The following is an 18,195-nucleotide window of genomic DNA, read 5'->3' as shown; positions in this document are numbered from 1 at the left end:
GCAAAGCTTAGCATTCTGGTCTCCCGGCAGTAAAACCTTTTCTCTGCATAACCATGCGGGACAGCACACGTGGGTTTGCTCTCCGCAGTCTATAGAACTCCAGCTGAGGTAGGAGAACACTTGGGCCACCTGGGACCGAGGGTAAATTTGATCTCATCACTGCCACCTTCCCTTTCAAACACTATTCTACAAATATCAACTGGGCGACTCCTGAAAGCCAAGCACTGTGCTGGGTGTTAAAGATTCTGTAGTGAAGAAAATAGTTGTTATTTTGTCATGGAGTGTTGGGAGGGAAAGAGGGAGGTTTTCAGATATTAGATTAAAAGACACAGCAGATGATAAGTTTATATCTACAATTTGAGATATGTGCTATGACAGTCAGGGTCCAACCAGGAAGACAGAACTACTCTGAGTACATAGAGCAGAGAGAATTGAATGCAGGGGATCCATTACTTAGATGCCAGTAACACAGTCTGGTACTGGGACAGTGAAGTACTCAGAGATTGTTAGCAGCAGGAAGCCTCTCAACAAAGGTACAAAGGGAGGAGGTGATGTCATTAGAGTCCAGGACCTGAGGCCATCTGGGAGATAGGAACCAGGATAGAAACTGCCCAAGGAGAATTGGGACCATGGAATGACTAGATGTCTAGTATGAATGGAAGATGCAGGGGAAACTCAGCTTTTGTGCAGGTAGAATAGAAGGCAAAAGAGAAGGCAGAAAACCCCACTTTGTCCCCTCTTCCTGCTTCTGTGACACCCATCAGTACCTCCCAACAGCTGAGCCTCTGCAGAAGTCAGGAAGCAAGGTAGTCTAGGAAATGCAGTCTACAGGAGTCAGTCAGTCCCCCACAGGTACAAGGTGAACTGGGTAAGGATAGGGAGATAGATTTGAGAGCAAACAGGCCTGGAAGAACCAGCACTCACTCTCTGAAGGAAAAGAACAGACTTATGAGGGGGAATTAAAGGGATAGTGTTATTAAACTGGATGATCATGGGAAGCCTCTTTGAGGCAGTTAGGTTGAAACATAAAAGATTACAAGAAGCTGTCTAAGCAACAGGAGGTGGCCAGGAGAGAGAACTTTCTAGGCATGTGCAAAGGCACTGTGGCCAGCCTGTACATAAAAAGAGGGGAAGAGTGTGGTGAGCTGAAGGTGGAGATGTGATTGGGACAGGTGATGTTAAGAAGTTGTTTGGGATTTCAGAGAAGGAAAAATTCACAGCCAATTGCCTTCAACAGAAAAGAGGTTTTGAAAAGGTTTTTTTAAACTCACATAGTATCTGTTTACTTTTAGACAAAGCAAAAACTAAAAACTTTCCAAATGTTCCCAGAATATGTGACCAAATTTCCTTTGTGAAGAAGCTAATTCTGTATTCATGGTAGTTTCCCCTGAACAGATAAAGCTATGCCTTAAGAGAGTCTGTGAAGAAATATTTAATACAGTAGATTGACTTTTTTCTGGATCAGTTTTTTTCCAGATTTCCCCTATGTGACCATCTATGGAAATGAGCAACAATTCTTGACTACACTTTTGCCTTTGCCACCAGCATGACTTGCTTCCATCCCTTTCTCTCATCCCCTATGGGACCTTACCAGACTTATTTAAATGCCTGTGAAAGTGTGACTTGTTTTAAATGCATTCCAAACCACACTTTTATGCACAGTTAATCTTATTTTGTGCTTCTTGTGAATACATTTTAAACTATCTTAAATTTTAATGAGATGGAATTCTTAGAAATAGATTATTCCATAAATTGCAGACTTCCATGGTGCCTAGTACAATGTCAGGAAAGCACAAATGCATGCAATTTTTATGACTAATAATTCAGTAAATTAATGTTTTGTTAATTTTTTATTCAAAATTTGTAACTGTGTGGAGCTAGAATTATGTTAATTGACATGGGTGTTAAAAAGATATTAGGAAGTTCTATTTTTAGCCATAATGGAGTAACTGGGACCAGACTTATCTTCTCACTGTTAAGAACTACAAAACTGAGCAAAATATATAAAGCAACAGTTTTCAGACATTGAGCAACACTGCTCTCAGAGACAAAGATCAAATATGATGAGCCTACTATAACCCTGGCTTTCTGTCGGAAGGCGCTTTCTGCTGGAAGGTGCTTTCTGCAAGGAAGGAGATCCAAGCAGAGCATTACTCTTTCTGAGTTGAAGAGGCAGAGGTTGTCATTCAGAAAAAAATGAAGGAGCTGAATTTTTTGAGGCATAGCACTGGAGAGGGAAAAGCTGCTTAAGTAAATAGCTCCAAAGGAGTGCACAGGGATCCCCTGAGTCTGTTGCTGATTAGTAAATCACATAAGCATAGAGTGAAGATCCATGAAGCTAAGAAAAACCAGGGAGCTGTGAGCAAAACAATTCACAGATCTCACATAAGGCTGAAAGGAAATCAAATCTCATCAAATGGAATATGGACTTCTCAGACTCTCTGGCCTTCGATGGAGTCCCAGGTGAGTCACATCTTAACAGTGGAGCTTAACCTAGTCTTAGAATCAAACCTACTCAGGACCACCCTAAGAAAATTTAAAAGCTTGGAAACAAACTTCAGAAGGATCAAGCTTATCTGCAAGTAACTTGACTGCCTGCCATAAAAAAGTCCAACACCCTTTAAAGGTACACAAAATCCAGTACCCACCAATGTAAAGTTCACAATGTATAGCATCCTGTCAAAACTTATGAGGTATATGAAGAAACAAGACATGGTGACCCAAAGCCTGAAAAAAAATCAGACAATTGAAACAGGTATGGGGAATTAACAAACAGAGATGGTGGAATTAACAAATAAGATCTTTAAAACAACCATCATAAATGTTTTCAAAGGTTCAAAGGAACACAGAAATTCAATAAGCATAGAAATAGAAGATATAAAAATTAATCATACAAAACTTGTATAGATCAAAAATAAAGTATCTAAAATGAAAAATTTGGGCGCCTGGGTGGCTCAGTCGTTAAGCGTCTGCCTTCGGCTCAGGTCATGATCCCAGGGTCCTGGGATCGAGTCCCACATCGGGCTCCCTGCTCAGCGGGAAGCCTGCTTCTCCCTCTCCCATTTCTCCTGCTTGTGTTCCTGCTCTCACTGTCTCTCTCTATCAAATAAATAAATAAAATCTTAAAAAAACAAAATAAAATGAAAAATTCACCAGAAAAGATTAGTAATAGATTAGACATTGAAGAAAAATGTCCACTGATCCTAAAGACATAGGGATGGAAACTATCAAAGATGAAGCACAAAAAGAAAAAAAGACTTAAAAAATAGAACTGTGGCTTCTGAGACAATATCAAATAATCTAACATATGTGGATGGGAGTCCCAGAAAGAGATGGGACAGACAGAAAAAATATTTGAAGAAAAAGCAAAATTTTCCAAATTTGATTACTACTATAAACCCACAGATCCAGGACGTTCAATAAATGCAAAGCAGGATAAATACAAAGAAAACCACATCAAGACACATTATATTCAAATTTCTGAAAACCCTTGATTAAAAGAAAAATCTTAAAAGCAACAAAAGAAAAAATATGCATTACATAGAGAAGAACAAAGCTATGAATCTCACAAATTTCTGTTCAGAAGCAATGCAAACCAAAAGACAATAGTGACCTCATTAATTTGCTGAAAGGAAAAAAAATCCATCAACCTAGAATTTTGTACCCCCCAATCTTTCAAAAATTAATGCAAAACAGACTTTTTCAGACAACTAAAACAAAGAAGATAACTTGTCACCAGCAAACTTGCATTACAAAAATATGTTAAGTATAGCTTTTCAGGTAGAGATAAATTACATGAGATAAAAACGTGAATCTACCCAAAGGAAGAAAGAGTACTGGAAATAGAAAATAAGTGGATAAATATAAAGGGTAGTTTCTTCTCATTTTTATCAACCATATGAAATAAAATGGCTAATAATGTATTATGTGCTTTATAGCATATGTGGAAGCAAAGTAGATGACAATAATAGCACCAAGGATAGGCAGAGAAAATAGAGGGATACTGTATTAAGGTTCTTACACTACACATGAAATGATATAATAATTGGGTGAAGATACACTAGAATAAGTCAAAGGTATATTCTGTACACTTGAGCAACCACAAAAACAAAAAAACAAAAACAAATAGGGATAACTAATAAGCCAAAGTGATGGTATAATAGAACACTTTTAAAAAAATAGTCCAAAAGAAAGCTAAAAAAGAGAAAAAAGTAGAATAAGGAACAGATGGGACAAACGAAATTCAACAGCAAGATGGTAGCTTAAATCCAACTATATGGATAATTACATTGAGCGTAAATTGTCTAAGCATTCCAAATAAAAGGTAGAAATTATTAGACTGAAAATTAAAAAGCAAGGCTCAACTATGTGCTTTCTTTAAAAAAATAACTTTAAAAATCCATACACAAATAGATTAAAAGTTCTAGGATAGGAAATGTCATACTCTGCAGATACTCATAGTAAAGAAGTTAGAGTAGCTAAATTATTATCAAAGTAGGATTCAGTACTAGAAATTATTACCAGGGATAAATAGGGAGATTGCATACTTATAAGAGGATCAAATTATCAATAAAATAGAAGTCCTAAATGTCTATCCACCCAATAAATAGAGCTTCAAATATATATACACCAAAAACCAAAAGGAGGGGCGCCTGGGTGGCTCAGTCAGTTAAGAGAGTGCCTTCAGCTCAGGTCATGATCTCAGGGTCCTGGGATCAAGCCCCACATCAGGCTCCCTGCTCCCTGGGGAGTCTGCTTCTCCTTCTCCCTCTGCTACTAACCCCCTCATTCATGCTCTCTCTCTCTCTCTCAAGTAAATAAAGTCTTTTTAAAAAAAGAACGAGAAATAGACAAATCCACAGTTATCATGGGAGACTTCAACACTCCTGTCTCAGTTGTCAGAGAACCCACAGGGCCAGAGAAGACTGGAAACAAGCTGCCAACGAACTTGGCTCAACTGACATTTGTAGGATACTCCAACCAACACAGCAGAATACTCTTTTCAGGTGCACATAGAATATTCTCCAAGATAGACCATATTCTGGACCATAAAGCAAGTCTCAATAAATATAAAAGGATTTAATTAACAGATTATATTTTCTAATCAGTTTGAATAAACTAGAAATTAACAATAGGTATCTGGTAAATCTCCAAATATGTGGAAATTAAACAACACAATTCTATAAATTACCCATTAGTCAAAGAAAGCACAAGAAAAATTAGAAATGAAAAATTCACTAGGATTTGAGATGATAGAAGAAAGAATCAGTGAGCCCAAAGGGAAATCAATAGTCACACAGGGTTAGGTTGTCTTTCTTCTTCATCAAATGTCGTAACAGAATGATGCAGCCATCTTGCTAACAGCCAGATGATGGAGCCAACCCTCCATGATGGCAGAACCAAGCAATAGAAAGAGCCTAAGTCCTAAGTGATATAGTTGAATGGCTGAATCAACTAACCTTGAGCCCGCCCTTGTTTCTGGACCTCCAGCTCTGTAAGAGGGTGTATTTCATTAATGCCTAAGCCATATGAACTAGGTTTTCTATCTCTTGAAGCTGAAAGAATCTGATACATCCTTTGTGCCAATATGGTGGGGTTGAACATAATAAGAGGAATTAAGAGTTTGTGGAAGGAGGGCATATTTTGTTTATAGAAAACTTCCTTACTATCACTATTTTCCTTTTTGATGGGAGTGGGGTGGGGGAAGGTCACTCAGATACCTCAAATCGCAGAATGTCAAAATTAGAAGAGTTTTTAGAACTTGTTCCTCTCAAGGATGTATTTTGTCCTCCCAAGCTACATTGGATTTCCACCACCCTCCTACCACCCACTATATTTCATCACATTATTGTTTTCTTGACAGAGCTTATCACCATCTGAAATTACCCTTTAATTTGTTTTCTTGTTGCTTATTTAACTTTGCTGGAACATGAACTCCCTGAGAACCAGGAACTTGTCTGTTGTGGTGGAGATTTCTGGGTCATATTTCTTTCTGTCATCCTTATAAACAGAACTCCTATAATGATGGGTGTGGCAACATATCTAGCTTGCAAATCCACATGTCCCAACATGCCTTGCCAATAAAAGCAGCCAATTAGGTGTAGGAAATAATGCTGTGGGCTTCTTGGAAAGCTCTTAGCAGGAAGGGGCTCCCTTTTTTCCATTTCCCTTCTTCCTTCTTCCTGCCTGATATGTGATATGATGGCTGGAGTTACATCAAATATCCTGGTACAATGAGGTGACCTTGATGATAAAATAGCATAAGAATAACGTAACAGAGAAATAGAACAATCCTATGTCCCTGGTGACTACAGAGTCACCATAACCGCTCTGATCTGAGGTTGTCTGGACTTGCTTTATGTGATATAAACAAATAAATCCCCAATCTTATTTAAGCTGCTGTTCTTTGGGCTTTCTATTAAATGGGACCAAATTTAGTCTTCATTGATAAATTTATCCTCTTCATAGGTATATCTCCACGGCTTTACAACAGCACCTGGCTCATCATAGCTACTCAAATAATATTTGTTGAGTAAAAGAATGAGATCCACCTCCCAAGCTAACAAATGAGGGCACTGGATCCAGGGAAAGGAAAAATTTGCCCTTGTCATATAGCTGGTAAGGGGCAGGTGTGGGCTCATGTTCATTGCCTGTATTGCCCTGCTTCCCATGGCATCATAGATGTGGCAGAAGGAAACCACTTGCCATCACCTCCATGATCCCATCTGCCCTTCCTCCAGTGTATCTAGCTTCACCTTTTACCCACACCTGCCACACCAGCTTGGTTGAGTAGCACAGTCTTCCGTGGGTGTAGCCACAGCAGCCACACCCCAGACTGCCCTGCTCATCTGCCTGTCAGGACCCACTTAACTCTACTAGGGCAGGGAGCTCCTCCCTGGTTCTTGGTCCCCACCCTCTCTGGATTATACTTTTCCAGCAGGTTTTGCTACAGGTATAGAAGGCCCCCACCAATTGGATGGGGCCCAGCCAGGGGCTCAGAAATGTCACTCTGCCCACCCATTTGGAGTAGCAGGGGCATGATTAGGAGTACCACCTTATCCCATGTCCACTCCAGAGCTAGCCTCTAACTGAGCTACCCCAAAAAGGAACATTCTATTGCTCCCTGCAGATCAGCATGAGATGTTGGACCGAAGGAGTGCCATGATGTCCTTAGAACATCCTCCTTGCCTGCCCCATCCCTCCACACCCAGACATGGGAGAGAGAATTTAGGTTCTTTCACATTATCCATTCTTAAGCATATTCTTTTCCCATAATTCCTAGATCTAAGTTATTAAGGGAGCCCCTCTTTTCAAACCTAAGTTGGTTTTAATGCCCATATCAGCAAATCCTCTTCTGTTTAATTGACAGAAACTCAGTCTATTTTCTCCCTGATTGGAAGAATACAAGATGGTAGCAGTAATAATAATAATAGTAATAATAATAGCAAGCATTTATAAGTGTTTACAAACTCTGGGCATAGTGCTAAGTGCTTATATAGAGAATCTCATTTAATTTTTGCAATAACCTGATGAAGCAAGTATCACTGTCCCCATTTTATAGGGAAAAAAATGAGGCTCAAATAGGTTAAATAATTTGCCAAGGCCACAGTTGATAAGAGGAAGAGTGTAAATGAACTCTCTAGACTGAACTCTTATTTCCATATGATATCATATCTCTGTGAGCCACCACATCCTTATTACCCCCAATAAAGAGAATGCAACTCTCTGCTTGTCTTCATTCATTCATTCAATATTTACTGAATACATACTGTATGATCCCATACATCCCATGCTGAATACTGGGGCTTTAAAGACACATACACCATGGCCCCTACCATTTCAAGATGCCTTGTAGGGGCAAAACAGAGGTCAATGTGGACTTCAATAAAAGTAAAAATAGCCAAAATTCCAAAACACACTCTTAAAGGAGAGCTTCTGTCTGAAAAATGGGAGCCTAAGAGAAGAGTTTATACCAGGTAGTTTATTTTTTTATTTTATTTATTTATTTATTTAAAGATTTTATTTATTTATTTGAGAGAGAGAGTGAGAGAGAGAGCACGAGAGGGAAGAGGGTCAGAGGGAGAAGCAGACTCCCTGCTGAGCAGGGAGCCCGATGCGGGACTCGATCCCGGGACTCCAGGATCATGACCTGAGCCGAAGGCAGTCGCTTAACCAACTGAGCCACCCAGGCGCCCTATACCAGGTAGTTTAGTTTAGGAAGTTCCTCCAGGGAACAGGCATATGGAAATGGGGCTTATGGGGCAGGAGGAAAAAACAATAGAGTGTGTGTTCTACAGTCAGTCATTGTTATGGTCAACTGGAGCTTGATCCTGTTAGGACTTCTGAGGAGCCATGAGGAGTGTGCTTTAAATTTGGTGTGGCTGTGGAATGGAAGAGGGCAGCATTTATCTACCAGCTTCTCCTCTCATTGGTCATGGGTTGCCCCATAAGGTGTTAAATCACACACACTATCTCTGCAAAAATGCAGACCCTCAGTGGGTAGGGCAGGGGGTAAAAAAGTGACAAGCAACTCTGTGTTTGTTATGTCAGCTAGCTGAAAACAAAAGTTGTTGATCATTGCAAGAAATGTATTGAACTTCAACCTGAAACAGGAGAACTTCCTGCTACCTGAAGCAAATCCATTCCCCCTGGATGAAGTGTTAATGAAAAGTATTTGGAGACAATCCACCCAAGCCCAAGTGGTTTCTGATCCAATTTATTCCCCTCATCTCTTCTTCACACTGCTTGATTCCTACAACAAAAAACTGACAAAGAAAGCATTAGTCTCCATTAAAAAATAAATAACATGAAAGGAAATAATACAACCTATGTAAATATGCCAGAAGAATATGGTAATGATACAAGCATGACAAACAAAAAGCAGATATAATGATAAATAATTTATGCCAGAAAACATGCAACAAAGCAGAGGAAAATTTATGGACCAACACTTCTCCATGCAAGAAAACAAAAGTCATATATAACTTTACTGAAAAAAGAGCTCAAAAAAGAGAATAAATGTTCAAAGAAGGGATGATATTCTAACAGGAGAAGATGAAAAATGATCTGGAAGATCTCAAGAAAGAATACAAGCATTTTAAAAATAAAACTAATATTAAAAACTGGGCACCTGGATGGCTCAGTCGGTTCAGCATCCGACTCTTGATTTTGGCTCAGGTCATGATCACGGGGTCATGAAATTGAGTTGGGTCGGTGGTTCCATGCTCACTGGGGAGTCTACTTCTCTCCCTCTGCCCTCCCTCTGCTTCCCCTGCTCTTCGGCACCTGCATTCTTGCACTCTCTCTGTCTCTCTAAAATAAATCTTTAAAAAAGTAATATTAAAAACAGAAAAAGAAAAAAAGAATGAAATATCGTAAAACAGGGATATGATAGTGTAGTAAAGGTTTTTTATCTCCAGATTCCAGTATTTTTTCATTTCAGTAAAGTTTTCTTCTACCATAACCTTGAATATTTTGTAATATTTTATTCTCTTTTCTAAGGATACCAATTATGCATATGTAGGTTCTTCTTTGACTTTCATATTTTTCATTTCTTTCAAATATAGTCAAAACTCTATTCCATTTCATTTTCCTGGTTCTATTTTACCTTTATTTTACCAATTTATTCATGGAGTCATGAGGTGGAGAGAGAATCAGCTTTGCTTTAGACTTGTCCACAAAATATTCAATACTAGAAGACAGGGAATGAATGTCCACAAAGTCATCAAAGAAAGAAAATGTAACCAATTTAGGGTTACAGCAAAGTTGTCATTCAAGAGTAATGCGATACAAAAACATGATCGAATATACAAAAATTAAGGAATACAGCTTTCCTCAATTTATCAATCTTTCAAAAGACAAATGGAAAGGCCAAGGTAAAACACAAACACAAATCCAGTGGTGTATGGTACAGAGGGAAGTTAGAAGTACAAATGTGTAATTATTCAAATTTCACTTTGGGAAATAAATAGACATTACCTTGAAGGGATATCTTAAAAATGATTTTAATTTATTATATACAACTTTAGTGTAGTTTTTATAGTAGCATTATAAAATTTTTTCAAAATAGATGAAATCTGAACATTCCAAATTATTAGAAGGCAAGCACACACATATATGCATGCACACACACACATACAAGGCAAACAAAGAGAATAGAAACAATTTAGTGAATGAATAAAACTGGAGAGCATGACAGAATGATATATCCAAACTCCTTTGTCAAAAAAATATTATGCACACAGGCTATATTTATTTATAACAAGATACAATACTCCAATGGAATTAAAAAGTAAAACTTAAGTATGTGCTATATATGAGATAAAACAATAGAGAAAATCAATGAAACAAATAGCTGATTCTTTGAAAAGACTTCTGGTAAGAATGACAAAAATAAAAGGAGAACACACAAATCATCAACATGGAGAAAAGAACAAAAGTCACCACAGATCCTGCAGACATGGAAAGGAAAATAAGGGAATATTACAGACTTCTGCTCACAAATTTGACAACTTAGGATAAATGAATCAATTCCTTGAAAACCACACTCAACAAGGATGGAAGAGATAATCTGAATAAAGCCACTGAAAATTTAAATTCATAATTTGAAAGCTCCCAAAAAAAGAAATCGTCATGCACAGATGGTGTCACTGGAGAATTTTACCAAATACTTAAAGAAAAATTAACACCAATTCTATACAGTATCTTCTAGAAAAACAAAGAAGAGGATACAGGATATGAAAGGAAGAGAAAAGTCAAGGGTGATTCCAAGGTCTCTAAAGAAAAGAAAGGATGGAGCTGCCATCAACCAAGATGAGAAGACAGGAAATGTATTCATAAGTGGAAGCAGGAGTAATCCTGTTGGTTTTGGACATTGTAACCTTGCGATGCTTATAAAGCCTGACAATGTGGGCATTAGGTAGCTGTAAAAGTTCAGAGAGAGTCATGCCTGAAGATACTGACCTGAGAACATGAGTGTCTTTTTAACCTAGAGGGGGTGAATGAAGAGTGTGCCTCTTGAGGGGTCCCTGGGTGGCTCAGCTGGTTAAGCAGCTGACTCTTGATTTTGGCTCAGGTCATGATCTCAGGGTCCTGGGATCTAGCCACATGGGGCTCTGCGCTCAGCGGGGAGTCCACTTCAGGATTCTCTCTCTCTCCATCTACCCCTCCCCCTGCTTGTGCTCTCCCTCTAAAATAAATGAATAAATCTTCACAAAAAAAAAATGTGCCTCATGGCACTGCAGTATCTAGAGGGTTGGATTTGCTAATACTTCATTTGGACTTGTACATTGGTTTTCATAGGTGAATTTGGTATATAATTTTATTTCCTTTTGTTGTCTTTGTCTACTTTTCATGCCAAGATTATGCTAGCCAGTTAAAATAAATGTTGTACTCTTTGCATTATTTTTGTTTATAATCTTCAAACCTCCCAACCTGCAAAGATACAAGATGCATTTTCTAAACCTTCAAAGAATCTTAGAAGATCAATTTTTTGTTGACTTTATTTTGTTTTTTTTTTTTTTTTTTTTTTTTAGAGCAGCTTTAGGCTATAGCCAAATGCAGAGGAAGGTACAGATATTTCCCATATACCTTCCACCCCCACACTGCACAGACTCGCCATTATCAACAACCCCTAGAGCAGTACATTTGTTACAACTGATGGATCTACATTGACACATCTTTATACCCCAAAGTCCATGGTCTACCTTAGAGTTCACTCTTGGTGTTGACCATTCTATGAGTTTGTATAAATGTGCAATCACATGTTTCTATCAGTATAGCATCACACAGATTAGTTTCACTGCCCTAAAAATCCTCTGTGCCCAGCCTATTCATCTCTTCCCAGCCCCTGGAAACCATAGAACTTTTTACTGTCTCTACTGTGGAGACATATAGGTGCAAGTGTATATTATGTATTTTTCAGCCTTTTTAGATTAGCTTCTTTCACTTAGTAATATGCACTTAAAAACACATGGAGTGTTTTTATGGCTTAATAGCTTATTTCTTTATAGCACTGAATAAGATTTCACTGTCTATATGCACCAGGTTTTTTTTTTAACACTTTTTACAAAATTTTTATTTAAATTCAATTTAATTAACATAGAGTGTATTATTAGTTTCAGAGGTAGAATTCAGTGATTCATCAGTTGCATACAACACCCAGTGCTCATTACTTCAAGTGCCCTCCTTAATGCCCATCACCTACTTACCCAAATCCCCCCCACCCACCTCCCCTCCAGGAACACTGTTTTTTTCCTATAATTAAAAGTCTCTTATGGTTTGCCTCCCTCTCTGTTTTCCTCTTATTTTGTTTTTCCTTCCCTTCCCCTATGTTCATCTATCTTATTTCTTAAATTCCACATATGAGTGAAATCATATGGTATTTGTCTTTCTCTGACTGACTTATTTCATTTCGCATAATGTCCTGTAGTTCCATCCATATCATTGCAAATGGCAAGATTTCATCTTTTTTTTTTTTGTCAAGAACATACTTTATTTAAAGTCATAGTCTTGGTTTACAACTTTTTCTGAGACCTAAGACATAAGATAAAACCCCATCCAGTGGTGCACAGGAGTACTGGTTTCCTCATACCTTTGCCAACAGGTAGATAGTCTGTCATGGGTTCTGCATCTCTCCCTTCCTAAACTTGAATAGCTCTTACTTGTAGATTAGAATCTATAGAAAGTTGTAAAATTCAAGTCTGTTTTTAACTTTATTGGGAATGTGTCCAACATTTGAGCACATCTTATTTAAGTTTCTGATAGATATTCTCTATCAACTGAAAGAAGTTCCCTTCTATTCTTAGTTGCCTTCGCATCATAAGTATGCTTTTATCAGTTTTAGGGAATTCTCATTTATTACTTCCTTATTTATTCCTCAATTTTGGAATATGAGAATTTGGGCTCATGGTCTCCATGTCTCTTTTTCTTTTATTTTCTCTTTAATTTTTTAATTTTTTTTGAATTTTTTATTATGTTAATCACCATACATTACATAATTAGTTTTTGATGTAGTGTTCCATGATTCATTGTTTGTGCATAACATCCAGTGCTCCATGCAGAATGTGCCCTCTTTAATACCCATCACCAGGCTAACCCATCCCCCCACCCCCCTCCCCTCTAGAAACCTCAGTTAGTTTTTCAGAGTACGTCGTCTCTAATGGTTCCTCTCCCCCTCCGACTTACTCCCCTTCATTCTTCCCCTCCTGCTATCTTCTTTTTTTTTTTAACATATATTGCATTATTTGTTTCAGAAGTACAGATCTGTGATTCTACAGTCTTGCACAATTCACAGCGTTCACCATAGCACATACCCTCCCCAATGTCTATCACCCAGCCACCCCATCCCTCCCACCCCCCACCAGTCCAGCAACCCTCAGTTTGTTTCCTGAGATTAAGAATTCCTCATATCAGTGAGGTCATATGATACATGTCTTTCTCTGATTGACTTATTTCACTCAGCATAACACCCTCAAGTTCCATCCACATCGTTGCAAATGGCAAGATCTCATTCCTTTTGAGGGCTGCATAATATTCCATTGTGTATCTATACCACATCTTCTTTATCCTTTCATCTGTCAATGGACATCTTGGCTCTTTCCACAGTTTGGCTCTTGTGGACATTGCTGCTATAAACATTGGGGTGCACGTACCGCTTCAGATCCCTACATTTGTATCTTTGTGGTAAATACCCAGTAGTGCAACTGGTGGATCGTATGGTAGCTCTATTTTCAACTGTTTGAGGAACCTCCATACCGTTTTCCAGAGTGGTTGCACGAGCTTGCGTTCCCACCAACAGTGTAGGAGGGTTCCTCTTTCTCCGAATCCCCGCCAACATCTGTCGTTTCCTGACTTGTTAATTTTAGCCATTCTCACTGGTGTGAGATGGTATCTCTTTGAGGTTTTGATTTGGATCTCCCTGATGCCGAGCGATGTTGAGCACTTTTTCATGTGTCTGTTGGCCATTTGGATGTCTTCTTTGGAAAAATGTCTGTTCATGTCTTCTGCCCATTTCTTGATTGGATTATTTGTTCTTTGGGTGTTGAGTTTGATAAGTTCTTTATAGATTTTGGATACTAGCCCTTTATCTGATATGTCATTTGCAAATATCTTCTCCCATTCTGTCGATTGTCTTTTGGTTTTGTGGACTGTTTCTTTTGCTGTGCAAAAGCTTTTTATCTCGATGAAATCCCAATCGTTCATTTTTGCCCTTGCTTCCCTTGCCTTTGGCGATGTTTCTAGGAAGAAGTTGATGCGGCTGAGGTTAAAGAGGTTGCTACCTGTGTTCTCCTTTAGGATTCTGATGGACTCCTGTCTCACGTTTAGGTCTTTCAACCATTTGGAGTCTATTTTTGTGTGTGATGTAAGGAAATGGTCCAGTTTCATTCTTCTGCATGGGGCTGTCCAATTTTCCCAACACCATTTGTGGAAGAGACTGTCTTTTTGCCATTGGACATTCTTTCCTGCTTTGCAAAGATAAGTTGACCATAGAGCTGGAGGGTCCATTTCTGGGCTCTCTATTCTGTTCCATTGATCTATGTGTCTGTTTTTGTGCCAGTACCCTACTGTCTTGATGAGGACAGCTTTGTAATACAGCTGGAAGTCCGGAATTGTGATGCCGCCAGCTTTGCTTTTCTTTTTCAAGATTCCTCTGGCTATTCGGGTTCTCTTCTGGTTCCATACAAATTTTAGGATTATTTGTTCCATTTCTTTGAAAAAAATGGATGGTATTTTGATAGGAATTGCATTAAATGTGTAGATTGCTCTAGGTAGCACTGACATCTTCACAATGTTTGTTCCTCCAATCCATGAGCATGGAATGTTTTTCCATTTCTTTGTGTCTTCTTCAATTTCTTTCCTGAGTATTTTATAGTTTTCTGAGTACAGATCCTTTGCCTCTTTGGTTAAATTTATTCCTAGGTATCTTATGGTTTTAGGTGCAATTGTAAATGGGATCGACTCCTTGATTTGCCTCTCTTCTGTCTTGGTGGTGCTGTATAGGAATGCCACTGATTTCTGTGCATTGATCCTGCTACTTGACTGAATTCCTGGATGAGTTCTAGCAGTTTTGGGGTGGAGTCTTTTGGGTTTTCCACATACAGTATCATATCATCTGCAAAGAGTGAGAGTTTGACTTCCTCTTTGCCAATTTCGATACCTTTGATTTCTTTTTGTTTTCTGATGGCTGTGGCTAGGACTTCTAATACTATGTTGAATAGCAGTGGTGAGAGTGGACATCCCTGCGGTGTTCCTGACGCTAGGGGAAAAGCTCTCAGCTTTTCCCCATTGAGAATGATATTCGCTGTAGGTTTTTCATAGATGGCTTTTATGATATTGAGGTATGTACCCTCTATCCCTATACTCTGAAGAGTTTTGATCAAGAAAGGATGCTGTACTTTGTCAAATGCTTTTTCTGCATCTATGGAGAGGATCATATGATTCTTGTTCTTTCTTTTGTTAATGTGTTGTATCACGTTGATTGATTTGCAGATGTTGAACCAGCCTTGTAGCCCAGGGATAAATCCCACTTGGTCATGGTGAATAATCCTTTTAATGTACTGTTGGGTCCTATTGGCTACTATTTTGGTGAGAATTTTTGCATCCATGTCCATCAAGGATATTGGCCTGTAATTCTCCTTTTTGATGGGGTCTTTGTCTGGTTTGGGGATCAAGGTAATGGTGGCCTCATAAAATGAGTTTGGAAGTTCTCCTTCCATTTCTATTTTTTGGAACAGTTTCAGGAGAATAGGTATTAATTCTTCTTTAAATGTTTGATAGAATTCCCCTGGGAAACCATCTGGCCCTGGGCTTTTGTTTGTTGGGAGCTTTTTGATGACTGCTTCAATTTCCTTAGTGGTTATAGGTCTGTTCAGGTTTTCTATTTCTTCCTGCTTCAATTTTGGTAGTTGATACATCTGTAGGAATGCACCCATTTCTTCCAGGTTATCTAATTTGCTGGCATAGAGTTGCTCATAATATGTTCTTCTAATTGTTTGTATTTCTTTCGTGTTGGTTGTGATCTCTCCTCTTTCATTCACGATTTTGTTGATTTGCGTCATTTCTCTTTTCTTTTTGATAAGTCTGGCCAGGGATTTATCAATCTTGTTAATTCTTTCCAAGAACCAGCTCCTAGTTTCGTTGATCTGTTCTACTGTTCTTTTGGTTTCTAGTTCATTGATTTCTGCTCTGATCTTTATTATTTCTCTTCTCCTGCAGGGTTTAGGCTTTATTTGCTGTTCTTACTCTAGCTCCTTTAGGTGTAGGGTTAGGTTGTGTATTTGAGACCTTTCTTGTTTCTTGAGAAAGGCTTGTATTGCTATATGCTTTCCTCTCAGGACTGCCTTTGCTGTATCCCAAAGATTTTGAACAGTTGTGTTTTCATTTTCATTGGTTTCCATGAATTTTTTTAATTCTTCTTTAATTTCCTGGTTGACCCATTCATTCTTTCGTAGGACGCTCTTTAGCCTCCATGTATTTGAGTTCTTTCTGAATTTCCTCTTGTGATTGAGTTCTAGTTTCAAAGCATTGTGGTCTGAAAATATGCAGGGAATAATCCCAATCTTTTGGTGCTGGTTGAGACCTGATTTGTGACCTAGGATGTGATCAATTCTGGAGAATGTTCCATGGGCACTAGAGAATGTGTATTCCATTGCTTTGGGATGGAGTGTTCTGAAATTGTCTGTGAAGTCCATTTGGTCCAGTGTTTCATTTAAAGTCTTTATTTCCTTGCTGATCTTTTGCTTAGATGATTTGTCCATTTCAGTGAGGAGGATGTTAAAGTCCCCCACTATTATTGTATTGTTGTCAATGTGTTTCTTTGCTTTTGTTATTAATTGCCTTATAAAATTGGCTGCTCCCACGTTAGGGGCATAGATGTTTACAATTGTTAGATCTTCTTGTTGGATAGACCCTTTGAGTAGGATATAGTGTCCTTCTTCATGTCTTATTACAGTCTTTGTTTTAAAATCTAATTTGTATGATATAAGGATTGCCACCCCAGCTTTCTTTTGGTGTCCATTAGCATGGTAAATCGTTTTCCACCCCCTCACTTTCAATGTGGGGGTGTCTTTGGGTCTAAAATGAGTCTCTTGCAGATAGCATATTGATGGGTCTTGTTTTTTAATCCAATCTGATAGCCTGTGTCTTTTGATTGGGGCATTGAGCCCATTTACATTCAGGGTAACTATTGAAAGATGAATTTAGTGCCATTGTATTGCCTGTACGGTGACTGTGACTGTGTATTGTCTGTGTTCCTTTCTGATCTATGCTGCTTTTAGGCTCTCTCTTTGCTTAGAGGACCCCTTTCAATATTTCTTTTAGGGCTCCTTTTGTGTTTGCAAATTCCTTTAGTTTTTGTTTGTCCTGGAAGCTTTTTACCTCTCCTTCTATTGAAATGACAGCCTAGCTGGATATAGTATTCTTGGCTGCATATTTTTCTCGTTTAGTGCTCTGAAGATATCATGCCAGTCCTTTCTGGCCTGCCAGGTCTCTGTGGATAGGTCTGTTGCCATTCTAATGTTTCTACCATTGTAGGTTACAGATCTCTTCTCTCGAGCTGCTTTCAGGATTTTCTCTTTGTCTGTGAGACTTGTAAGTTTTACTATTAGATGTCGGGGTGTTGACCTATTGTATTGATTTTGAGAGGGTTTCTCTGTGCCTCTTGGATTTTGATGCCTGTTTCCTTCCCCACATTAGGGAAGTTCTCTTCTATAATTAGCTCCAATATACCTCTGCCTCTCTCTCTGTTCCTTCTTCTTCTGGGATCCCAATTATTCTAATGTTGTTTCGTCTTATCGTATCGCTTATCTCTCGAATTCTGCCCTCGTGATCCTGTAGTTGTTTCTCTCTCTTTTTCTCAGCCTCTTTATTTTCCATCATTTGGTCTTCTATATCGCTGATTCTCTCTTCTGCCTCATTTATCTTAGCAGTTAGTGCCCCCATTTTTGATTGCACCTCATTAAGAGCCTTTTTGATTTCCACTTGGTTAGATTTTAGTTCTTTTATTTCTCCAGAAAGGGTTTCTCTAATAACTTCCAAGCTTTTTTCAAGCCCAGCTGGTATCTTTAAAGTCATGATTCTGAACTCTAGGTCCGACATCGTACTGATGTCCGCATTGAGTAGGTCCCTGGCAGACGGTACTACCTCTTGTTCTTTTTGCTGAGGTGATTTTTTTCGTCTTGTCATTTTGTCCAGAGG

The sequence above is a fragment of the Eumetopias jubatus genome, unplaced genomic scaffold, assembly GCF_037043125.1.
Source record: "Eumetopias jubatus isolate StellerSeaLion01/CBP00866 unplaced genomic scaffold, mEumJub1_p1.0 scaffold_1, whole genome shotgun sequence".
NCBI lineage: Eukaryota > Metazoa > Chordata > Mammalia > Carnivora > Otariidae > Eumetopias > Eumetopias jubatus.
This window is presented reverse-complemented; position numbering follows the sequence as displayed.